The 26,540-nt window shown below is 45.8% G+C and overlaps 1 long non-coding RNA gene and 1 other non-coding gene across 2 annotated transcripts in view; one reads left to right on the top strand and one right to left on the bottom strand.

Annotated features, from left to right (window-relative positions):
• LOC130880921 (uncharacterized) overlaps positions 1–14,130 on the bottom strand; it is an 83,095-nt gene extending 68,965 nt beyond the window's left edge. Inside the window, exons 1-2 of the long non-coding RNA XR_009057689.1 lie at positions 13,866–14,130; positions 8,973–9,086 (exon numbers count right to left, since the gene is read on the bottom strand). This is a non-coding gene — a long non-coding RNA (uncharacterized LOC130880921). The remainder of the gene's footprint in view (positions 1–8,972; positions 9,087–13,865) is intronic.
• On the top strand, positions 7,902–7,973 carry Trnae-cuc (transfer RNA glutamic acid (anticodon CUC)). The gene has a single exon. It is a non-coding gene; the product is annotated as a tRNA-Glu (tRNA).
• Positions 14,131–26,540: the final 12,410 nt, after the last annotated feature.

Below are 26,540 nucleotides of genomic sequence, written 5' to 3'. Positions count from 1 at the left end.
ATTTAGAAATTTGACATTTGTATTTTTTTAAAGCAGGATATCCTACAAAGGGCTTCTCCTAGGCCATACTTTGGCGTCTCCTGTATTCAAGGCTAGAGACTGAAAATTTATTCGAAGGTATTTTGGTTTACCCTTGTTAGCTATAACTGTTTAATACTATAATGAAGGTTCTTAAAGAATCAAAAGGGTTCTCACGATTACATCAGATTTGAGGGTAACTTACTTTTGAATAAAAGACTACCTCATGTCAGAATATGGCTGATATTTAGTTATGTTATGTGACAGACCTCTACTCTGATTTAAGTGAATTTTAGAGTTTCTCTCTTCTAATTCACCCTGGGCCGGCATGTAACCCCATGCTCACACTGAATTTTCCCAGGCACGAGGTTAAATTCCCATCTTCTAGATGAGAAATATGAGCTTGGATCTTTGTCTCTGTGTGTGTGAAAGAGAGCGAGAGGGCGCAAGCATCTGCACAGCTGTGCACTTGTGCATACACAAAACAGCCGTTATGAAATTAACATGTAGACCCGTCCTGCTTGCACGGTTTCAGGGGTTCCGCCATGTCATTGAGCTCAGCGGCGCTGTCGAAGTCAGCTGCCTACACCTGCCTTTGTCCTTTCTGGTGTGGCTCCTGCTGGTGATGTACTATTCTCTCATCCTTGCAGAATTTTATGAGACCTCATTCTCCTTAATCTAGTCTATTCTCAGTAAATGTATATTAGTCTTCAAGAGCACATAACATTAAAACAAAAAACAACAACAAATAAAAGAGCCCCAGCCCCTTAAAGAGAAAAAGTAAGCAGGAGTCGACTGCCCTCTCTATCACAACACTTTCACTTGGAAGGAAACTCTCTTTCTAAGACACGGTTTCCCCAGGAAGGGACGTGTGAACGACAGACAGAACGATGGGAAAGACTCAGGTAAAAAACGATAGTGCTCCTGCTCATGCTGTCTGCTCAGAAACGGCAGTCCAAAAGACCCAGCACGTTTACAATGATCTCCATCTCCTAATTCGCTTCCTTTCATTTTCTCTCTGCCACAGCAGAAAACACATTTAAGTGCAACAAGTGGCTTAACACATTCAAGGAAGTAAATAATGAACAATTTGTGAAATTTTGAGAAAACTTAGTTGGAAAAAAAAATCTGAGATTTAGATTTTTATTTTGTTTTTTTAAATAGATTTTTAAACTTATAATCATTTATGGAAATTTTCTTTAAACTTCATTAATTCTGGAGTGTTATTTCTGAGTAACTTTCAGAATTTGGCAATTTAATTTATTACAAGACTTTCTTGCATTTAGAGAGAATATAAACATCCTCTAAAAGCAAAACCGGAGTTACTATTAAGTGTCATTTGTAAGTATAAACATCATATATAAAACAATTTGAATATGTAATGCTAAGGCCTATAGACTTATAATTTATAAACATCAGAAATAAATTCAGAGTGAAAATATAAACTTAAAAACTATGGTGTTAAATATACTCTCAGTTTAAGATTTTATTTAGAAAAATATTTGATCAGTATCTATTTTTCTAACTCCCCAATTTTTTTGGTTTTTATTATTATTTTATTTTTAACTCTCCAATCTTTAACTAAAACAGAAATAGTAACTTCAAGTTAAAGAATGAGTATAAGCATCAGAAAATGGCACATTTCCCTCAAACAGGAACATAAGTGAAGGAGCATGTATTCTGTGGAAAGCTGTGTTTCTTTTGGATCAGGTGAAAATTTAATATTTATAGTCACAAATAAAATAACTTATGAAATATTTGAGCTCTGATAGAAAAATAACTTTCACTAAATTACCTTTAGTATTAAACAAGTTGTCAATGCAGAAAACAAACACACAAAAAAGAAGAAAAAACAGCAAATAAATAAAATTCCCTTTTAAATCTCAGATTAGCTAAGAGGTATCTGACCAAGAAACACAATTTTAAACTGAAAATAAAAATCAATGATATAATTCAATTTTGAGGGCTTCTTTCTTTCAAAAATGCTTCCCTTACTCCCAGAATTTTAAACCATCACAAAAAAAAAAGCTGCAAAGCTAAGAGTTAATCCTCAAAGAAGCACTGAGCCTGTTTATTTATTTTTTTCTTTGAATATCATTTGCTTGTTATTTGGCAGTTACTGTTTTCCTGACTCCTCCACATTTCAACGCAGCTATGCTTTGTGTGAAACTAGCCGAGACAGGTTTTCTTCTTCCTACTAGCTACCTGAGGGGTAACTTTGGGAAGACGCATCTACCATTTGAAAGGATTTTTATCTTTGAAAATAAAGAAAGATGTAACATTGAGTATTCATTTCTATGACAGCTTTAAATGCTTTCTTAAACTTTTGTTTTATAAGCAGCTTGCAATAGATTTAAATTTAGAAAACTATCCATACAATTGTTTTCTTTTTTTTTTCAGAGTTTTATTACAAATGATAGTTTCTGTTCTCTGTTGCCTATATATACATTTTCTTTTTAATTTATAAACTAAACATAAAGACATTTACTGATTGGAAATTACTTTCCTTCTTTCATTAAACATTGCCTCCTTAACTGCAGTATTACTGCTCAGATAAGGCAGGAATGAAGGAATGAAGCTTAAATGTACAGGAGGCCAAATTACCTCCTGGCCTTTCCTGAACTGACAAAGACAGGGTCTTCAGAAGATTTTATTTGGGTTCCTCGACTCTCCCTGTATTTCACAGGCTTTCTGCTTTCTGCTTTGCTTTTATTTTTACCCCTGGCCCAGTTGCTCTGGTTAGCTCCCATTAAAGTGGAAAGAAATCTTTTTAATGAAAAAATATCATTCCCCTCAGTTGAAAAAAAACAAAACAGAAACAAAACTAAAACCAAAAAGCAAACAAACAAAGAAAATAATAACAAAAACCAAGGTGCTGCTATGTAGTTAGGACTAGCCTCTAATTCATAAGCCTACTCCAAATGCTAGAATTACGGGGCATTTGTTCACTTAGGGCCAGAGAAGCCCTCCCCGCCTCTCTCTCTCTCTCTCTCTCTCTCTCTCTCTCTCTCTCTCTCTCTCTCTCTCTCTCTCTGTATTTATGAGTACTAAACCCAGGCCTTGCACAGACTAGACAAGCTCTTATCACTAGGATACATCTTTGGCTTTTATTTCTTTTTTTGTTTTGTTTTGTTTTTCGAGACAGGGTTTCTCTGTGGTTTTGGAGCCTGTCCTGGAACTAGCTCTTGTAGACCAGGCTGGTCTCGAACTCACAGAGATCCGCCTGCCTCTGCCTCCCGAGTGCTGGGATTAAAGGCGTGCACCACCACCGCCCAGCATCTTTGGCTTTTATTTCTTGTTTGTATTTTTTTTAAAAAACAATCCTCAAATCTGGACCTTAAAGACGAATTACTCCTGGAGATTACAACTCGCTTAAAGGGTTAGGTTAGACAATCTGCCAGATGAGACGTTAAGCATACAGTGCGGAATAAGTCACATGATTTAACAGAGGCCAGGAAGCTCCGGGCAGCATAATCCAATGAACAAAATTTGAGAAAGCTTGGTCTAGTTCAAACGCTGATAGAGACCACAAATTCTAGAGTATTCTCTTCCCTCATGACATCTAATGACTTTTTAATTACTTTTCTGCTTGCTCATTCTTCATCCAGTACCTCCCTTATGTAGATATGGGTTTGGAGGGACCTGTCTCACCAAATTTTTTTTTTTTCGAAACAGGGTTTCTCCGTAGCTTTTTTGGTTCCTGTCCTAGAACTGGCTCTTCTGTCTCACCAATATTAACAGTCTGTATTGGTTGACACCATAGTGCAGGCTGAAGGTCTAGACCGACATCTCATTTCATCTTTCCAGCAATCTCATGAACTAGGTACTTTCAATGTCTGTGTTTTACAGGCGAGGACCTTAGGATCAGAGATGTAAGTTCCAGCCATGAAGTGGATCGGGGCAGTCTTTGCCAGGAAACCTAATCCTTGATCTTCCAAGTTCATTGCTCTAGACCATGAAACCCTGTTTCCCCCAGCCACTACCTACTGCCTCATCCTCCAAAGGATGCAAAGAATCAACAGAACCACTCCTTAGGCTGTGCTTGACACATCCCTGAGCATCTGTTTACACTGTGCAGAAAGAAAAAATTACTGAGCAGAAGCAGTGAGGATGGACTCTGTTTTAAATATAAAAAAGCGATAATATGGCAAGGTCTGTGAGAGAAGATGCCAATATGTATGCAAACTAAAACGAAGAAGAAAATAGTCCTCGAGGCTCCAAACCAAACCCCTGAGTATCTTTTTCTTGTCTTTGGAATGTTTTAGCTGTACTTGACAGGTTTGAGGTACAAATGGAGGCCTTGGCCCTTAGTTTTCTAGAATTATCCAGAAAATGTAGAGTCTACATTCTATTCTTCCTGTAATCAACACTAATGTTTACAGCCAATATGCAAAAAAAAAAAAAAAAAAAAAAGCAAGGAGGACAAATAACGTGGACCAACATGAAGAAAACAAAGATTCAAGGGGAGAACCAGAAGATCATAGAAGTCATAAAGGTTTCTGAGACTCTGAGAAGTGAATTTAGAAGAAGAAAACACTGAAGAAAAACCATTTGTGGGAGGGAGGGAGAAATCGCACTCACAAAAACATGACTTCTGTTATTCCTTGGTGGAAATTGCGCAGACTAATCATTTAGCCCTAGCACTTGACTCTGAGGGTGAAGAGCAAAGCCTTAGACTGGCTTTCGTCCTGATCAAAGGGTGGTTTTTTTTGTTTGTTTGTTTTGCTTTTTAAGGTGAAAGAGAGGTTTTCAAAAACAACTGTGATTAAATTTAGTCATTAAAAAGAATAACAGGAAGTCAGAGCGTTAAGTGGGATGAAACTGGAAAGCAGCCATCTACATGAAAGCATACAGAGGGGCAGAGGGCTTCCTACCTGCCCCTCTGACTTGTTCCTGGCCTGGAGAGTCCTGGGCACTGTCAGGCTATGGAGCAAATGAACAGATGCTTCTAAAAAAGATTATTTTTTCTCATTTACTCTAAGAGTAGCTCTGGTCCTATAGCTTCTGAATCTATGAACTAAGCCTTTATGACATTTCTACATGTATCAGTTGGGAGGGAAAAAAAACCCAACCATTATAATAGCAATAAGAATAGGAATAGCTATCGTATACTGAGTACTACATAGAAAATGCTCTATGTGCACAATCTTATTTAATTCTTGTCAGAATGTGATAGCTGGTGTCATTATAATCCCCATTTTACAAATGAGGAAATTGAGAAAATAAAAACAAGCAGTTAATCTTCTATGAATTCTTACCGTTTAACTTCACAACACCAACTCACTGCTTTCTTGTTTAAGTTCAAGGACTAACATTGAATAAGAGCATCTAACCCCCCTACCACCCAAGAACAGATACATCAACATCTGATCAATACTAGAGTAAGAAAATGACCTGGTCGCCTCTCTAAAAGGCAAAATTCTGAGGGCCCTAAAAGAGAGATGAAAAAAAAATCTGGTAAAGACCAGAACTAGTATGAAACCTTTGCCCTCAGACCTTTCCATGTTAAGTTGAGCCTTTAGCAGGCCTGATTTCAAGCTGGGTGTAGCTTTCTGGTAGAGCACTTAACCATCAAACAGAAGGGCCAGGCCTTCATCTTCAGCACCCCAGATAAATGAACGAACAGCCCTCTTCATAACATCATTTTCTTCTTCTTCGAGACATTAACAGAACTGTGTGCCATAAAATCCATAAAATCTCGAGCTGTCAGTCCCCTAACCTTACAGGGCTGTACTCTCTTTTCAAGGGATCCTTTGAGAGGCTCTGGCTAGCTGTGACTTTTCCTAGTGGTCAAAAGCACTCAAGGAAATCTGTCTTGGTTGCAAACCATAAGGCTGTGGTTCACTGCACAGCATCATATAAACTTGTCTTCTCTTCACCAACCCTCAAACTCTGCCAAAAACACTGCCTGAAAGGTGGATTATCTTTTTAAGATCCCCAGAACTAGGCTGGTTTGAACATCAGCTTTCCTCTTCTTCCACATCTTTGTTTCTCGGTTATTGGATGTCAGACCAGTCCAGTATTTGATCTAAACATGTGCACTAGTAAGTTCCAAATGCTTGTTCTCAAAAAAGAAAGGACCAAACATCACAACACACACACACTCAGAGAGAGAGAGAGAGAGAGAGAGAGAGAGAGAGAGAGAGAGAGAGAGAGGGAGGGAGGGAGGGAGGGAGGGAGGAGGGAGAGTAATGGTGAGGCTAAGTTAGAAAAAAAGGAGAAAGGGAAGAAGGGGAAGAGGAAAAGAGTTAAAATCAAGATTTGATCATGAACCCTAAACTCAAAGCTTAATATCATAAAATGAAGGTCTATGAAGACCAGAAGAACATGGGGCCCATGGAGACCAGGGGCATATTGAGATCCCTGAAACATTTATAAAGTGTTTATACTTTTCTTTTCAGGAACGTAGAGTCTATTGCTTTTATCAGATTATTACAGGGAGAATAATTTCTTTCTGTCTCCAGTGCTTTAGAAGACCTGATACACATTGTAGAGACTCAGAAAGTCTTTGTCAACTTTATACTCAATACCAGCAGAAGCAGTGCATGAAGGAGAGGTGTGTGAACACCCAGCATCCATGGGTCTGAGAGAGCCCACATGACTGCTGGGCCCACATGCTGAGGATAGAAATAACATGGCATCCGAATGGCTGTTATTGGTGAAAGAGCATAAGGTGAACACAGTGGAAACAGATCTGGATAAGTGCTAAAATTTAAGTTTCAAACTGACTGTGGCAAATAGCTATCCCATTAGCAGGTGGTCTTCAGAACTGACTGGAGAAAGAAGAAAGAGGGAGAGAAACGAAAAGAAAAGAAAGGTCTGTGAGATGGCTCAGCAGATAAAGGAGTTGAGTGTGATTCATGAAATCCAATGGTGGAGGAAGAGAACTTCTGATCCTATGCACATGGGCTGTAACATGTGTATAGCCACACACACAGGCATAAAATAAGTAAATATAAAAAAGAGAACACAAGAATAAGAAAGAACAAAGCAGAGGAACAAGAATCAAATAGATCTCCCATTGGTGAGAAGGTCCCTAGGGGAATTCAAAGGAGGCCTACGATGCTATTTACCAGATCACAATGTAGCCATCAGGCAAGACTGCTAACTAAGCTATTCTGCTCCTGGCGAGAGAAGCATGGGAAAGAGGGGTATTTGCCTCATCAGGTTCCTTCCGGCTGGCAAAGGCTTTGAAAATGACCAACTTTGGGGTTCCATGACACAGTGACTTTTTTGTGTTGAGACTTGCTCAGAACCTCAAAGTGGTGTCTCAGAAAAGAAGGTTAGGTTGATGCCTAACCTTCTATCAATGCCTTCAGGATGTCCCTAGCTACAAGACTTGCTATAAACACTCCTTTGAAACCTTGCACCCCAAATGCAAGCCATTTGTTGGGGAAAGAAATCCGTTATGACATCCTATACTGTATTTATGAATAATTTCTACGGTTTGGTAGTGATAGGTATTATTTAGTGACTGATAAATGAACCCAGAGTAGACTGTTTGGGTTGGAGTCCCAGCTAAGAAATCTAGCTAAAATTACATAAGCCACTTGTTTCTTAATTTATAAAATGGAGAGACTGGCATGTATGTTTATATTATATGAGACTTTCCAGCTTTTACATACCAAATACTAGATCTAAGTTTGTAGTTTAACCTATCAATGGATTCTTCCAACGTCATTAAAACAGATTAATGCAAGAAAGCCATATCTCCCTAGTATTGCGTTTTTAGCTGTCCTCACAGGGCAGCTGGAATATCAGTTAAGGGGGAAGTGGATTGATCTTAACTTCTTAGAATTAATATAACCTATTTCCCAATGGTAGATTCTGAGAATCTCAAATCCTTACATGTAAAAAGGGGGATTCAAAAGAAGGTAGGTTGTTCCCTGGTCGTCTAGTGGTTAGGATTCGGCGCTCTCACCGCCGCGGCCTGGGTTCGATTCACGGTCAGGGAAGTTTTTCTGCCGGGCGGTGGTGGCACACGCCTTTAATCCCAGCACTTGGGAGGCAGAGGCAGGCGGATCTCTGTGAGTTCGAGACCAGCCTGGTCTACAAGAGCTAGTTCCAGAACAGGCTCCAAAAACCACAGAGAAACCCTGTCTCGAAAAACCAAAAAAAAAAAAAAAAAAAAAAAGAAGGTAGGACTACCCAGCAATCTGACAGCTTTAACCTCAACCTCAAATTATAAAAAAATAAAATAAAATAAAAATCCCTAAGACCACCATTGAATTATAGCAAGTAAATCCATGACTTAACAACCTGAAGATTTTCTTCAGCCTCCTCTGATCTTTCAGTCTCCCTCTAAGATTTAAGGCAGCTTCCTAGCTGGGCTCATGGGACACCAAAGGATTAGCCTAGTAGGTCTGATTCTCCCTTCCTCTAAATTCTACCAGCCCCAACTTCCAGACTCTTTCAAGCTTTGAACTGAATTCCCTGGTAAGAATGAAAGTGTGACTCCAAAGCTTGGAAAGCCAGCTAAGTGAAAACTCAGATGCAAGGCGATTTTCTGGTTGCTTTTCCCCTCCTTACCACCGAGGAATCATTAGCCTAAAAGTTTTTCTATCCATTCTAAACTGAGCTCCACTGAGATGTCACTCAGTTTATTGGTATCTTTGACCACAGCAAAATACTCCTTAACTCCCTCTTCCCTTAGATGGTCTGAAACAGCTTAGGAGATGGAAGAAATGATAGACTCTTAGGTCTCCCTGAATAAAGCCATTGTCCCTCAGACCTGGTTGTTGTGGGAGCTTCCAAATACACGGAAATTCTGCTTTTGGGATCAGAAACAGGTTTGCCTCTTTGGTACTGTCTTTCGGTTTATCATCTATGATGGATGCATTTATCTGAGAACTGTTTCCAAATGCTGGACCCTTAGTTGCTGCCTTCTCACCATGGAAGGACATGTGGAAGCCTTGAGGCTCCCAGAAAAGGCCACGCATGGGCTCTTCACTCACCTGGGACTCTTGAGATCCCTGTCAGGCTTTTCAGCATCCGTAACCTCCGAGACTGCCTCCCTTGGGTGGTCACCCTTCATGCACCGCCATCAGTATCAGGACAGGCTTGACCACCTAAAAGGTAACAAGATGGGCAAAGTTAAGTGGCTTCCTGGGAAGAAAGTGTGAGGCTGTGCACTGGGTATATTGCAGGCAGGCAGCTGGGAGAAAGGGAGCGAGCAGTCAAGGCAGGGGTCCGTGCTGGTTCAGGAGGAAAGCTTTGCAGAGGTAGCCACCAAGTCTTGCTGCTGGAAGGTCCCTGAGATAATCTGCTTGGAATCGAGCTCTGTCTTTGCCTCTAGTCTGAGACAGGCAAAGCAGAGCAACTTATAGCAAACATACATCCTCAACAGAAGACTGAAGGGGAGAATACAAGGTGTGTGTGTTGGGGGGAGGCTTGAAATGAGGCGGCTTGAGAGGTGGAACAGTGATGATATAGTAGGTAAATTGGGCCTGAAATGCGACAACTAAGCCTGGCTTGGGCCACTTGCTTCTTCTCATTGTAGACGGGGGGCCGTGGAGGGGACTCTATGACTCCTTTACCCTGTTTTTACCTCCAGAGACAATCACTGGTCTTGATTTTTAAGACGGGGACAAGCTCCGTTAGTGAGTTGGCTTGAGGGACTAGGTCTGAACTGCAGTTTTTCTAGTACTTAACACAGCATCGACTTGGCTTCCAGGGTAAAGCAGACGGGGCCTGAGGCTGCCAGCTCTTCTACAGGCCCCTTCAGGGGTTGGCATCAGATGTAAGTGCCTAGAAGTTTCCATCAGGCCCGTGACTCACTAGGTGAGGGGTTATGCATAAGAACTTTAATGACTAAAGTGACTATGCCCCCTCCCCTGCTCACCTCCCTCAGCAATGACAAACTGAGTTCAGAAGGGAAAATGGGCTAGAGCTGATGTAATCTCCATACGCAGGAGAGAAAAGATGCAAAAAGCCTCTGATTTTCACTTATTGAGGAGAGAGAGGGAGAGGAGGGACTCTTTCCACCTTCCCTCTCTGGAATGAGAGACGCCCCCCCCCCCTTCACAGGCCCCCAGCAGGACTCAAAGTGAGCAGCCTCCGCTGTGGGCTGCAGCTGCCTGGGAGCAGCCGCAACAGCAGCACTGGCGGCGGCTTTCAGACAGCAACAGTTGTCTGGCTGAGGCGAGGCGAGGACTCGCTGCCGCACGACGCCTTCCGCCGGTGCTCTGGGGCCCTGGAACTCCGGTCCTAAGTGTAGCCCGGGAGGGAGAGATGGGGAGACCGGGGATACAGGAACTCTGAGCAGCCCGTGCTCAGGTTATTCAAGCCTTTTTATGCAAGTTCACTTCTCTAAGGTCACCTTGCTCCCAAATCTGGTGATGGTCAGGCTTTTGGAGAGGGAAGGGCTTCCTGGCTGGGGGGGGGGGAGGAGGTGGGATACAGTAAGCAAAAGACAAAAGAGTAGGTGAAAGGACACAGTGTGAAGCTATTTTTAATCTAACGTGGCTGTTTTGCTTCTCCCTCCGAAGAGCTATCGCTCCACAGACGGCCCCAAGTGAGAGGCAGGAAGAAAATCCCCCTCAGCTTTTGCTTCCTCTCCTCTGCCTGTCCAGATCTTTGAGACCCTTTTACTCTTTCAGAAAATACATTGGGGGAAGGAAAACGTCTTTTATCTGGGGAGGGAGAGCCTGATTTATTCCTGGAGCCTGGAGTCCTCACGTTCAGTGCCTTCTCACGTACTGAGCTCTTACCGACTGCCTCTGTCCAGCATTCTCAGCATCCCTGAGCCATTTCCCCTTTTCAGGAGAGGGTAGGGAGGGTAGAGTCTAGGTGGCTAACTATGGGACCCAGAAATGGTGGTGCAGAGAGTTTGTTGAAGCAGAAAGGTTAGGATGCGGGGAAAATTCAGGCCCTCCCTGAAAATAGGTAGTTTCGCAACCCTGGGGTCATGGTCTATCACACCCCTAGACCCATTCTCTACCTATTTTCATCTCCATGGGCACTTGCGTTTGTCTGTGTGTCCTTCTGGCCCAGTCCCTTAGGGCAAGGGCGTCTAGCAGTGTTCCTAGCTAGCGAAGGGCACGGGGCACAAAACGTGTTGAAGGCCTGATTTGTGCCACTTGTAACCGAAGTGGTCACGACTGCAAAGAGTGGAGGGGGAGGAGGGGGGCCCACGGGCTCTCCCCTCTGCAGCTTGCCTCCCTCCCCAGGTCCGGGCGCCTCGAGAGGCCAGCATGGGGCTGCTACAGCCGCCACTGCTAAACAACCGCAGCTCCCAGAAGCGCTTTCCCTGCGGGGTTTTCCCTAGTTTCCGCCTGTTTTACCCTTTTCTGAGCTACTTAGTTTTGAAAAAGAGAAGATGGGTGGGTACTGGAGCCTGCAACGTGCCTGAAATTAGGTTGGAAGAAGGTTCAGGAGGAAGGCTCCGGGGAGCGGGCGGTGCCTGGGTGTTTTCCCCTCTTTTTCGGAGCTACCGGATTCACGGAGGTTCATCTCACCTCCTCCAGGTTCCGCGCATCCTAACCGAGGAAGCTTTGGGCCTACCGCCCCTCCCTCAAGAGCTTCCCCTCCCTACCATTTTGCAGACTCCTATCCTTAGGGTTAAAAATGACCGTAAAATGTCCTAAACTGATTCATATTCCACGTACCGACTTGGCCCTATAACCGTGCCCCCCCCCACATTTTATTGTGTGAGTGGGAATATTTGGGATGTGGGGTGTGGGGGAACGACACAACTTCTGTAAACTTTTATTACATTTTAGCTTCTTCTCACTTCTTCGAAAACACACGCACGCCACCCGCTCCAATTTCCCCTGTGATACAAAGTCGATTAAAAAGTTGGGGGCGGGGGACACGCCGCGGAAAGGCGAGTGACCAAAGCCTCGCGGAGCGCGGAAAGGACAGGGAGGAAAGAGCTGATTCTTCCGTGAAAAACGGGAGAAAGACTGGGGAACTCTCGGATGGAGCCGCTTCGGGAATGTGCCGGCTTCGGCGGTCTCTGGTAGCTGCAGTCACGTCGCCGAGCGCGCCCTCCGCGAATGCTTTTTGGGGTAAGGGCTTCCGGCTTTTGAGTTATGTACAGCAAGCCCAGACCGCAAAAAGATTCGCGAAGGGCAGTCTACCCGCTTCTTCGGTCCGCCGCCGCCGCCGCCGCCTTCAGCCCAGCACGTCTCCGAACCCCGAAGCCGAGGAGGCTGGATGTCACCGGCGCGCTCCTCCGCGGCTCAGCCTCCCCACCCTGCGCGCCGCGCTCCCCTCCTCTTGTCCCCAGACCTATCCCTCTCTCTCTCCAGACAGTCCGAGATTCTCCGACTCAACCCTGCACAACCTCAAAGAGGTAGCGGAGGGCGAGAAGGGTGGCTCGGAGGGGGACCCCAGATCCCTGAGCCCAACCTCCACCTTTCTCGCTCCAACACCCCGAGCCTCCGACCCTATCTAGTCTAACACCCAATTCCCACATCAGCGTTCTGCCAGCCCTGGCTGCAAGGTCGTGGATCCCTGAACAGGTAATGTCCAGATTTCCCCCGAATCCCCTCCTATCCTTCCTAGTCCCCCAGCAGAGGTTCCAGCCGTGACTACAGGCGCTGCGTAAAGAGAAAAACTCCCCCAGAGCACTAAATAAATACAGACAAGGCCGCCAGCTCATTGGTGTAGACTAAAATCGTCACCCACCAATCAGAAGAGAGCTCACATTTCTTTTTTTTTTCCAGAAGGGGGAGGGAGAAAAATATTTCCATTTCTAATTATTCAACAAAACCTAGACTAGAACACATTAAAATATTGTTGTTCCAAAAACTGTCCATGACTCCCTCCCATTCTAGTCCAGGTGAGGGGGTGGCGGTGTATATTGGGAAAGAGGGATTCAAGAGAGCGACCTCTTCCACTGGGACTTAAGCCAGAAGAACCAGACGGAAAATGACTGGCAAAGATGAACATAAAATAAGCTCAGATCCCACTCTGGTTGGCCTATTTCTAGAAAATGAGACTTTCTCGACTCCCCCTACCCCACTCTACCCCCTCAAAAGTTCTGAATGTTCACTAAGAGTGGAGCTCTTCCCTCCGCGCGACCCCCCACCCACCCATCCGGATTACGGTGTGTACTGGCCCATTTGCCTCAGGTGCCCTTTCACTGCTGCATCTCCACCCCCCCCCCCGGCCCCATTCTGCAAAATGTTGGGGGAATAAGAAGGGGTGAGCTGGGCATTGACTGCCACAGCGACAGGAGATTTCAGCTTCTGCAAGAGGGAGGGGAAGAAAGATTGAAGAGGAAGGAGGGGGCATAGTCTCTCCTCTTCCCCCTTTACTTCCTTCCCTCTAGGTCCCTCCCCCATTCCATCTATCCTAACTTTGAGCGAATGCTCTTTTCTTGACTGTGAAGTGCCAGTCCCCTCTTGCCTAGCCCCAGGAATGTCAAAGGAAGAATGCCTGACTCCCTGCCATTGGGGAAAACCTAAGTCTGGGTAGTTACTGCAAACATTGCAAGAACTTGGGTGCAAAAGTTTTTTTTTTTCTGTTGTTTTCTTTTTTGCCACCTGGGAATCGACGTGTGCGCGCGCCTGCACACACACACAAATACAAACGCCCTTGGCCCATCCTACCCTCAGTCTTGGTCCCCTGAGTTCCTGTCAGCCTACCCCCATCCGCCCATCCATTACTCTCCTACATTTCTGCGACCCACCCACCCTCCCACTGCATCCCCTTAGCTTGGTTCAGCTACGGAAAGACGCAAGCACACATCCTCCCAGTGTCTGCGCGCCACAGAGGGGGCTCCATAGCCTACGCCTGCAGCTGGTGTGGCGTGGGGCAATTAGGGGAAAAAAGTTCTGCTCGGCCGACCATTGAGCCTACCGACCACCAGGCGGCCAGAGCTCCAAATCCTTTCTTCTTACCTGAGTCCGGGAGTCTTGGGAGTGCAATGGTTCGGTTTGTGCTTCAGCCGTCTGGAAGCGGCCCTCTCTGGTAAACTCGCTTCCCTCGTGCCCCTCCCCTCCCCCATGGGTGTCTGCCCAACGGCAAAGCGGGCGCTTCCAGGTAAGTATATAAGTTACTGTACTGTGTGGGAGGGTCACGATCTTGGTAATTGCAGATCCCCGAGCTTAACCCCTGCGCTCCTGCCTCCCTCCAACTTGTTGAGGACTCGTCCGGGGAGCGGGAGAGGTAAGCCAGCGCGGCGGAGAGCGCTGGCCCTGGGGGTGTGTGTGTGCAGCGGGCAGAGAGGGGACAGCGGCACCGCGTGCAGTGGAGTTCAAATGCAACACCCCCTGACAGAGGTTTTCATTGGATAGGTCTTCCCCCCACCCCCGTTCACCCCTGGTTTGGTCCCCCCCCCCCCCAGCTCCCATGTAGGGGACGTCTCCAGGCGAAGTCACGATTCCTTCTCAGTTCGGAATGAACTGTGACTAGAGCCATGACGCAGCCAGCGCGCATTACTCACTTTTTTCAGTCACGACTTGGGAATCCGTGCTGGTTCCAACCAAAATTGCACCACTACCATTGAATTATTTAATAGACTCCAGTTTGGGGGTAAACTTGTGCATTGTGCCAGGCAGGGAAGAAGGGCAGGGGAGAGAGGGCTGGAGGGACATAAGGACGTGAGGTATTCCCCCCTCCCACTTCATGAATCTTGGAAAACCCACCTCCATTGCTTCGTGTGCTGCAGGTGTTTTATCGCGCCCCCCCCGCCCCGCCCCGCAATTTCCTTTGCAAATGAGGCAAAATTTGTAAACACAGGGAACTGGTGGGACTGAGAGGGGTGAGGCTTGGAAACTAGTATCTCCCCTTTGTATGACGAGGAGGTGGGGTGGGCCAAGAGATTGCGAGCAGCAGCTTTGTTTCAAGCTTGCATTGTCAAGACAAAGTGTGGGTTGCAGTGTTATTTGGTTATTCCGCACCCCAGTAACAGCCCTTGTTACTATCAGGAGCTGATGAAGACTCAGTATCAGCAATGAAACCTGTCCAGAAAGGGACCTCTTCGGAGCTAAAATTAACTCAGCTCAACCTCTTTTCCCTCCAGGGGCTGCAATCCAGTTGCCCCGCATAGAGGATAGGTCGGTCACTCTCAGCAGGACTGTTGCCAGGTGGATCAGAGACTACCTAGTCTTACTCTCTTTATCCTGTGCCCACTCCTCACAGACAACCTCACTGGCCAGAGCTTTAAGAAAAAAAGTGTATATATATATATATATATATATATACACATTATATATGTATATATACACACATTATATATATTATATTTATATATATAATTCCTGCATGCATATAAGCTTATGGCAGACTGCGAGAGTGCTTCGTTTTCCCCATTCTACAGTTCACTCTTATGGGTCAGTTTGAGGAAGCATTATCACCCTACTCCAAAGAGTTAATCAGTGTGGATGTCTTTGTGTGCAAGTGATCCCCTCTCCCAATAACTTTTCTCCTTCCTCACGGGTCTTCCTCACAAGTTCTGCCCAAGTACCTGGAGCTGATTGCAATGAATCTCACAACTCTCCCCCAGGGAGCTGATGGTTTCCCCAGTAACATTTGTCAACCTTTAGAACAATCCTCCCTAATTTCTCCAGTTAGTGGTTTGCAATGCTGCCTTACAGGCGCCAGGCGATGTTCTGAAGCCTGGATTCTCTATGCATAGTGCCAGCAACTCCAGTCCTTTGGCTTCTAATTCTCCCAATTCCAGAAAGTCATTTAGAGCTCCTGTGACTAGGATGCAGAGGACGCGGGAGTAGTAAGTGGCATAACACCCATCTTTACACCCCTCCCAGGAACTGCAGAATGTGGGTATGTGAGGAGACACGAGGTGGGAGGGGAACAGGGTCAAAAATAAGCAACCTATAGCCTCTTATTTTGAGAATCATCATCATCAGAGAGAAATATTTCAAAACCGCTGGCGGGAAGGTGTTGGAGCCAAAGAGACTGGAGACCCAGCCTCTGCAGGAAAAGATGGTGAGCCTCTGGCTTCGATCGTGGGTTCCTGGAGCACCCGGCCTTAGCTCATCCTTGAATCTAACACTTCGCTCCCTCTCCTTTAATTTTTTTTCCTTTTCCTTCCCACTCACCCCTCCTTTTCCCAAAGCTCTCACCGAAGTCACGACTATCCCCTTTGAACATCCTTAACCCCCTCCATTCCGGATCGCTGCTTTGCATTCAGGGAGGGGTTAGCTTCAGCTGGAGTCAATCCTGCCCCCTGGCGCTCGGAACTGAACTTGCTGCGGACCAAGGAATTTTCAGCACCTACATTCGTGGACAGTTACCAAGGGCTGGATCTGTCGGGACCAGCCCAGAGCAGCCAGGACGAGCAAGGACCAGCGTCTAGGTGCTGATTTCCCAATTCAAGCAAGTAGAGAGGTTTGTCCCCGAATGGGGATCGCTCCCCTCTCTTTATTCCCTTTACCCCATGCAGTTATAGTCTATATTCCACAGCCTTCATCAATCTCTCATCGAGATGGCACATTAAATCGTGTCTGGCCACCTTTAAGACGGAGAAAACAGGGAGGGGGAGAGGGCAGTAGAGAGAATCCAGCTCAACAGCGCCAACCCATAACGAGAGCGCGCGTTGCAGCTGCTATTGATTCAAATTTGTCAGGGTGATTCCCAACTCTGTAAGAATTCCTTCTCGGTTCCTTTGCATGCGACCCCCAATTCATTATATACAGACATACATACACACAGAGAGCGCTACACCCTCACCCCTACTCAATCTCATTCTTCCACTTAGGAAGGGGCAAAAAGGCAGCCTAGAATGCATCCCGAACATGCACGAAGTGAGCATCAGCTTGTACTTACAGTCTGCGGCATGCACATGACATAATATTACTTACCCAAACGGGAACTCCTTAAGAGAGAGAAAGAAACACGGGAGGGGGGGTTGGGTAAAGAAAGGAGAGAGGGAGGAAAAATCCAACAATTAATTTCCAGACATGGTGTGGGGGGGATGCGGTGGTGTTCAGGTTTTCTTCCACCCTCGCTGGCTTTTTATCCCAGTACAGCCCTTGGTCTATTTCTGGAACACGATCAAACCCAGATGCTATTTTTAGCAAGTACTGAAAAAACCTGCACACACAAAGGCATTTCGCTGGAACGTTGAGTCCAAAACATTAAAGGTGCACCAAGCGCCCCCTCCTCACTTGTTTCTGCACCACCAGACCCTCTTGAGTTTCTGTAGATGTTTTTCAAAACAACAACAAAAAAACCCCAAATATTTCTTATAATTCTGCCTCACATTAACTCCCTTATGCCTCTGCCTGTTGCAAGCTCCTCACAGTCTCCCAAGCAGAAAGCGTTGGAGTGGTTGCATTCTCAGAGCTTCAGGTCTCCATTGACCAGATCTCCTACATGTTGGGGAAACAGGAGACACTTAGCCCCTTTCCCCAGAAGAGCTTCCCTGGAAAGCTCTAGAGTGTAACACTATCCACGATGGACATCCCCAAATAGGTGGAGGGGGCGATCATTCATACCCTTCCCACATTTCCCACACATGCTTTGCAAAATCGCATGGTGTTTGCAACACACCGCCTTTGGAAATGTAAATTTTAAAAGCTGCAAGTGTGTGTGTGTGTGTGTGTGTGTGTGTGTTGAGTTCTAGTAATTCACTACGGGAGGGGGAATGGAGAAAATAGACTCATGAAGACAGCGCGGAGCAGCCGCCTCGAGTCTCCTTTGCCAGCCTGCGTCAGTCATCAGCTGCTGACGTCACGTGCAGATTCTCCTCTTTGGTGGGTCTGGTTCAACCTAGAAGAGGCTTCTGCTCAGAGACAGCGCTTTGTGTTCAGCGCAGCCACTGAACAGGAGAAACGGCCGAGGTGGGCGCCAACTCAGACTTGGGCTGACCATCAGCAGAAGAGGCACTGGGCATGCTGAGGGCCCCCGAGGGGCGTGCCTAGCCAGACTGCCCCCTCCCCAAACATCCCGCCGCCCATTGCTAACTCGGCGGTGCACAGACTCTGGCGCGCGCGTGCTTTCCCCGCCCTTTCGCATCTGGCCACAGTAACAGAGCAGGCTATGGCTATAACTCGGATTAATTCTCTGTTTGTTGGCCAGATAGCCCCGGCTCCTCGAGTGACGCAAATAACAGATCCTATGGCTTTCCCCCCGCCCCGCCTCTTTCCAGCTCTCGATCCCTTCCCCCTCCTCTTTCTTTCTCTTCTTTTTACTGCGCCCACGCATCCTGCTTGGTCTCCCACGGAATCAGCCAGCTACACCTTCCCAGAGAGCAATGACCTGAGTTAGAGAGACCTACAGACTCAGTGCAGGGACGGATAAGCCTGAAATTGACCTCAAGCGTGTACAACACACACACACACACACACACACACACACACACACCAGCACAGATAGCCTTTTGCCAATGACTAGTGCTGGTGGTGGCAACGCCTAGAGGGGAGGGCCAGACAGTCTTTTTCTCTTCACCACTAAGGAGGGAATCCGCCCCTACAAATAGATACAGCGGGGTATTGGTGAATATGCAACTTTTCTTTCCACATGAGGCGGCAGAATAATTCAACAAAGGCTGCAGATGCTGTCTCTAGCCACATTGTCCGGCCCTTTGGAGACCAGGAGAAGCTTTACTGTTAAATACTAGCATCTTTTTTTTTCCTTCTTAAAACAATGACCCCAAAAATGCCTCAATGGAGGCGTTCTTTGCAAACCAGTCTGAATGGCCCTTGTTTCAGGACAGTCTCTGTGTGTCTCAGTGTGTGTGCCTGAATGGGAGGTGCTCCGAAGAAATGCCACACCTCAGCATGACAAAGGGTTTCTTGATCGATGAAGTGGGGAGAATTCTTAAACACTGGAAGGTCGCATAAAATTACACAACTCCCCTCCTCAGATGCACACAACACTGGATCTATCTGAGTGGATCTCTGCTCTGAGAATGGGAAAAACTAGGAAGCCAGAAGCTACACAGAGACTGAACCATCTCCTTTCTTAACCATAATCATCAACTTTCCTTTACAGTCCTTTTGCTGGACGCCAACGAACAATTATCCAGAGGTCACCAAGAGGATTTAGGTCACAAAGTCTGGAAAAGGAGGCTGTTGAGACGGGCTATTATTGCCCTTCCCCGAGCCCTCCTAATCTTTGTAACTTGCCTCACATTTCCATTTAAGCCCCTGCAGTGCCTTCCATTTCTGTCTGTGTCTTACACTTGCCTGCTGGAGCGGGCCAGAGGACTTCTGCTCCATGCGGAGGACACTCTCCAGCGGCCCATCAGCAGCTGTTATTTTTAGCTCTCTGAATGCACGCATGTATGTATGCATGTGAGAGTGTTGCTGCAGCAGGCTGGTGTGCAACCAGAACAGCATCAATGGGAGGGAGGCAGTGGTTCTTGTGCTGGGGGTGGCTTATCACATGGGGCTGTCAGATGTGACCAGGCAGACATGAAATGCAGGCAGTGTTTAAATGAAGTAGTACTGGATTGATAAAAATGTCAGTTAAGTGTGTGTTTAAAGGCACAGAGGTATGTTTTAAGATGTGAGCACATTCACAGAACTATAGGTTTCTACATAGATGACAAACCATAGAGAGATGCATCCAGCGTTGTGCTCTCTATGCTCTATGTGGTGGTGGTATGCTGACATGTTTGATTTGAGATCACAGAAATTTCATTCATAATTCCTAATAGTTTTCAGGAAACCCTGAATAATAAAGAGGTGGGGGTGGTCCTTAGGCCACGACCATCACAGCTTTGAGGGCAGCAGCTGAAAAATATAATCTAACTGGGGCCACCTGGTGGAGTCTCCCAGAAGAGAGTGACTCTGCCTGGTTCTGAAGTGCTGCAGTCACAGGAAGGACTAGATTGCCTGAGTAGGGCGAGGAAACACGGAAGTCACTGCAGAAAGTTGGTCCTCTACCATCCCACTTCTCCACTCTCTTTTCCCTGGTCAGGTTCTTCGGTGCACGCCTGGGTTGGAGTGGGTGACCTTGGCTTTCCCAGCTGCCTCATCATTCTTTGTTAAGGGCTCTGGTGCCCAACTCCTGTCTAAACACTCAAACTAAAGATGCGGGGAATTAATAGACCGACATGGAGCCTGTCCAAGATGAAAACCAGTCCGCACTTTCAACCCATCCCTGGAATCATGGGCACAAATCGGATTCCATTCCCCTGATGCTCCCCTCAAGACCGTGTAAGAGTAAGCTGTTTGTCACGCAGCCCTTGAGAAGAACTGATTCTCCTCTTTCAGGATCAGTGAAGCCAATAAGTATTTTGCTTTGGTCTCTTCTCTCCTTTCCAAACACCAAGGAAAATGAGAGTAGGTAAAATACTGTGTGTGGAACAGGAGAGAAAAATGAGGGTCTTAGAAAACCAAGGGAAGAATGACAGTTTTTAATACCGACTATACACCAGACATTGTAATGGGCGCTTACACAGAAAAGATGTTATTTAATCCTTACAGAAACTCTATGGGTGTTAGGTATTGACACCTACCTCATAGCACCATGAAGTAAAGAAATCACTCTCAAACCATTGGTTATTATTACTTATTTAAAAGCCAATGAAAGAGAGGTCAAAAGTTTAAATGACATGTCCAAAATCCTTTAGATCTTGCATCTGCAAAAACCAGTCATCAGATCCGATTCCCATCTGTATGGCTGCAATGTGTAGTGCCCGTGCCACTCGGCATGCGTGCTCAACTCCAACTCTAATCTCCAGTATTCAAGTTCTAGACTTCATTATTCGGAGGTAGATGTATGTGAAGCTTTCTCAGCCATAACTTGATTCATAAAACTGTTTTGCTCCTTCTAGGGAGATCTTTGGAACTTATTTCCCTAGAGTCTGAGAGATGCTCTGCTGGGGAAAAGAACTACCTCAATAGCAAAGGAGGCTCCAGCTAGCTCAGCCCCATTCCAAACAGGAGGGGTTTGTCTGAAAGCAGAGAGAAGGGATGGAGACACACCAAACTTTCCATTCCATTCAGGATGCCTCACTTATGTCTCTACAGGGAAAGAAACAAGCCCCTTGGGTAGTGCCGGGGGAAAGTGGGAAGAGTCTTCCAAGACAGCTGTCTTGGATGAGAGCCTTGAGTTGACCATCCATCCCAGCTTGCCTTTAGAAACTGGTGCCCTGATTACTTTCCTGACTCTGAAAACTTTAAAGACTGAGCTATTAGCAGGGAAGAAAGTGAGGGGGAATAAGTCACACCATGCGTAATATAAGTTATTCCATGATCCCCTTCCTCTGTTAAACACATATTTTCACCACTTAACCTGATCAAGAGGTACGTTCAAACCATGGGAAACATTTCTTAGAAGGCACTGTACTTGGAGGTTTGAGGGTGGATAGTTTAACGCTGGGGAAGTGATTGAGATTCCACACCCCTAACCACCTTTTCGTTGTTGTTGTCATCCGTGGTAAAAGATTCCCAGTTCTCTGGTCACAAGAGAGTATTGAACATTATCCAACTCAGGAACAGTTACGACAGTCTCTGCACACAACTTCACTGTCAAGAGGCAAGCCCCTCCCCACCCTAATTCTAACTTCAAGGCACCTTGGAGAACCAGATGGTAGGGTTTCTATGCTTTGGCACTGAAAGGCACTTGTTACAGAATGAGGAGAGGTTCATCTAGAGTAGGTTTCATGGTGAAGATCTGAGCAAAGATTAAGCCAGAGCAAGCATATGATAGGGAAGGGAAGCTGAGGGGGCGGGGTGGAGCTCGGGAAGCCAGCATATCTTAGAGGCCAAACAGCAAGGTATCAGATCTTCAGAAGCACAGACCACAGGAAGAAAGGAATGACCCGAGGGAAGCGTAGAGACGCCTGTGAGAATCTAGCTCATGATGAGCAGTGGTCTATCTCCCAGAGTCAGCACCACTGCAAATTCATGGGGCTCTAAGTGGGTCAGAGTTAGCAGAACATTGTAGCCGTAAGTCAGCTTGCCATCAGCTGTTGATCTACTAAGGTCTGATAGGCCAGTAATAATGAATTGGGGTTGCACTTCTGTAGTTACCACCCCCAAAAGATCTAGGCTGTGGAACAGAGAGGAAGCCCTGGCCAAAAAATACCTGCTGAACGCTTGCACTTGTTGGCAAGAATCTATTGATTAATTGTTTTGAATTGTGTCATTAAGGGAGAGTCAGCTTACATATGAAAACCTAGTATCTCCTAGCAATTCTGTTACTCCTAAATGTGGAAAGAAAAGGGATGAAATACATTTATGTTTTATTTCGGTACTGGAGATAGAACTCAGGGCCTCACACATACTACATAAATTCTTTACCATTCATCTATAAGCTCTGATTTTTTGTTTTTCTAAAACATGTCTTACTAAGTTACCCGGACTGGACTTGAACTCATTCTGTGGGCCAGGTAGACCTTGAACTAAAAGTCCTTGTGCCTTAGTTTCCCATGTAGCTGGGCTTATAGACATATGCCACCAAGGCTTGACTTTCTTTTTGAACGAGTAGGATGATATTCCCGACTCCTGATTTAGTCAGTCTTCAGGGTCTACTCTGCTTTCCAGAATACCGTGAAGCCCTACTAACATTTACAGCTGTTCTACGTTCCCTGGCAGGGATCAAGCCAAGAAGGACTCACCAGAGGACAAACCTTGCTGTCTCATAAGGTGGGTCTTCATCAGCACTGGGTTTTTGAGATCACTACAAACCACTCTAGACAATGCCACTTACCTCGTCGTCTGGTAGCCCGTGGTTTGGGTCTCCAGGGGAAACCTCTATAGTGAAGCCATCACAATGTGGTAGAATGAAATGCACATTTAATTGGAGAAAAAAAATCTAGGGGATTCCATTCTATATTAAGGGGCAATCCAATTCAGAACATCTTTCTCCCTCTCCTCCTCCCTGCCCCCCGTATCCTTAATCAATCCCAACAGTCATGAATAAAGCTCCTGCACTAGGTCTCAGTGGGATTAAGGGATTTCTGGTCTTTCCATCCGGTTTCAATGACATCACACTCAGCTATACTTTGGGTCTCTTCCCCGAGTGTGATGGCTCTGGCAGAGCATCTTGTGACTTCATTTAAGAAGAGGGAGGTTTTTCTTGGGTTTTCCTGATCAAGGGACTAAGTGTTAGCTGAGTCTGGTGTGAGGAGGAGACAGAAGAAAGGGGAAATAATGGTAGCCACCTGGATATGATTCAAAGGGGAGCTCGCCAGAGACAAAGCCATGTCCCATGGGAGGGACACCTCAGAGAAAGAGCTGAGTGGATGACAAATGGAGAAAAGGCGGTCAGGAGGAGATAATTATGGCGAGGGTTAAGAGGAAGATGAAGGTGAGCAGCAACATTGCAGAAAGCGTGAGGCAAAGGATGACATGCGTCCTGGGTGTCTGAGCACTGCTCTGAAAACTCATCTGGTCTCCTCTTGGTCGTTGGTGCTCCTATAACAGTGAGAGGAAAGGGACATGGTGTCAGCAATCAGCAATCCATCGCTCGCAATCCCCTGCTGGTATTCCGGGCTAGGGCAGCCTCTCCCCCTCCTTCCCTGCCTGGCATTATTTAGACTTTCCTAGAGACAGAAGGAACCCAAGGGGGCAAGTGTTCAAGGCTACCGACTGTTGGGCAAAGGGACGGCACCCTTACCAGCAGGTGGTCAAATATGTGTTCACTCCCAGCTGGCAAAATCTGGAACTATTCATCAGGAAACCCCATTTCTGGCAAAGTGGAGTTCATGGTTTTAGCAAGTCAAACTGAAACAGCTGTTTCTCCCACAGCCGCCAAAGGCTGGGGTAGTTCCACCATGGACAAATAGTTTTAGATTGGACACTGTTTGGGCCAATGATACCAGACCAGTCACGGAGAAGGCCCTACCTGTCAGCTCTATATTTTTAGTTGGCGTCATTCTGAACCTATTATGACATCATGGCCTTTGGGAAAGGGTGGTTAATGGATGGTCTTGGGTTGGAGGAAGGAGAGCTGGGTGTGATTTGGAGGCACGATCTTTTTGTATATCTGTGACAGAGCCAATGAGACTACAGGCCAGCATCCCGCCCAGGGCAGAAACGAGAACCCTATTACTTGTCCATATCTCAGATATCTGGGAAGAATTAGTGTGGACATGCTCTGAGATTCTCCTGGATAGGCTGAAAATGTACACATCTTCTTCACACTCATACTGCCAGAAGCACTGAAGTAATATTTGAGTTTTCCCCAGGATCTTAGATAACTCTAAAAGTTGGACTGGTAAGAGATCTGTCCCCAAAAGACAAGTGCCCAGTGAAATTTCTAGTTCAAATACTTAATGCCAAAGGGAGGTAAAAAGAACTAATCTGAGAAAGGGGAAATTCAGGAAAGGGTCTACATGCATAACAAGAACATTTTTACAGTCTTTATTTCCTGAGATTAAAAAGCTCAACTTACTGGGTCTTGGTGGTTGCTTGATCAAAGGACAAAAACTCAGATCCCATAACCCACACTTTTGTGGCTTATGGGCATCTCTAACTCCAGCTCCAAGGGATACAAAGCCCACTTGTGGCCTCCATGGGTACCGATATCCACACAGCAGTAGAAATAACCGACCCCCTGCAATATTCTTTCCAAAAAAAATGAGTCTTAGACCTCAGTCCCAATCAACACCAAGCAGAAAGTCAGGGCTTAAGCTAATGTTGACTCCTAAAACAAACCCCAGATTTCCCTCGGTTGTTTAATTTCTCAATTTGTACATGTACTGTGCAACCCGCCAGTCTTTCCTCCACAGACCTTCACCTGCGAAAACACTGGTGTAAACATATTCTGTAGGTTGGAAAAATCCTCGTCTCTGTCCTGGAAGTTCTTTCTGGTCAGCCTGATGTCTGTTCTGCCTTCTTCAAGGTGGTGTAATAGAGGGCAGACTAGATGAACACAGACATCTAATCAATTGCCTCTTGGGCTGATATGTTTTCAAAAGTGGGGCTGAAATGCTCTGGTACCCAGAAAGGTGACGGAGTACTCTCAGCGCCCAAGTCTACCTACTTGTCTTAGGTGCTGAGGGCAAACTCCACTTCCCACTTCTTCCTTGGTTCTTGCTTCTCCTGAGTTTTCACCTCTAAGAATAATGAGAATCTCAAAGACGGAACCGCAAGGGGCTTGTTTTATACAATGTTGGATCTCTGTCACCTAATATATAAAACTCAGTCTTGGAGTTTGGTAAGCATTAAATAAAATTTTGTAAGCAAAACACTCAGCACTGTATTGGTGCCCAGTAAACAGCAGAATAAATTATGAAGGATGTAAAAGAAATCAGACCAAAATGCTCAGAGGCTTCAAGTTAATACCCACGGGGCAGGGGGGGTATGGCTGCTATGGAGTTTTACTACAGGACCAGTAGAGGGCACTCCTGAGTAAAATGGATTTTGTCTACATTTTCTTCAGTTCTTCATAAAACAAAACTCCGCTGAGAGGCTTTTTCTCCATCAGAAATCTTCTTTTATTTAGAGAAAATTAGAGACTTTAGGGATCTGACCCGGGTCTATTTTCAGAGAACATGTGGGTCTTGAACTTTGGTTCGGTCCCCTGTCAAGGTTCAACTCTTATGTTGAATGGAATAAAAAATATGGCTCCTCTAGGTCTCGTCCCCCAGAGATTCTGGACTGAGACTGAGAGCTAACAAATCTCTGGCCCTTGGAGTGTTGAGGATTCTCTTATTTTCTACTCGGCCTCCTTCCATAAACAGCTAGATCACAGCTGCAGAGGGTATTGACAATTTAGAAACAACTTGCCACAAAGGTATCCTAAAGTCTAAACATTCCTCTGTTCCCCAGAAGATTTACACCAAGGCGGTTTTGTAGCTCAGAGAAGAGCAGCAAAGTGAAGGAAACGATCACTCCTACTTTGGGGAGTCTTTAAAGGGTGGATGCAGATCCCTTTCAGACAAGAGACCTAAAATGACCGCACAAAGCAGGATGGACTGTCCCCAGGCTTCTGAGCCAAGCTTTCCCACACTGGTTTCCTTGCTGAGATTCCTGTCAATCAGTTGGTTGGCTTCCCCAGGCATAGCTATTTTTCCACACTTATTTTCTAACTCACAGTTAATCGGTTCACTATTAGTAGCCCAAGAGATGAGGAGAGATATTTCTGTCTCTCTTACAAGTCACATCTGCTCACCACCTGAGTTTGATTAACAGTGGCCTCATTTCCTTTAGGGTACCCGAGAGACTCGGCTCCTACCTACTTACAGGATGATACAGAGCTTGGAAGGGACTCAGAATGAGACATAGACTTGCCATTTACAAAGGTTCAAAGTGTGAGATGAGCATTCTTTTCTGCTGGCATATCAAAAGTAGTGATAGGCACTGAGGACCTACGAATTTCAGGACTTGTATTAGACCATGTATGCATCATCCCATTAAAACCTTAGCCAACACTGACAAACAGGTCTTAATACAATGTACTTTTTCAGTTGAAAAAAAAAACAACAAGGTACAGGGAGGTTAAAATACTTGTTTAAAGCCAAACAACTGTCATGCATAGTATTAGTATTCAGAAATTTGAGCACTGGCTGGGCTCTCTAAAACAGACAGTAATGAGATATGCTTCAGGGTCAGGAAAGGTTTCTAAGGCCAGCAGAGGCTGTGCAGGTGAGGACACACTGGCTTAAGGTCAAACCAAGACTTATGGCAGCATGTGATGTTATGTCTTGCTCT

Source organism: Chionomys nivalis, chromosome 9, assembly GCF_950005125.1.
Source record: "Chionomys nivalis chromosome 9, mChiNiv1.1, whole genome shotgun sequence".
NCBI classification, from domain to species: Eukaryota; Metazoa; Chordata; class Mammalia; order Rodentia; family Cricetidae; genus Chionomys; species Chionomys nivalis.
This window is presented reverse-complemented; position numbering and strand designations above follow the sequence as displayed.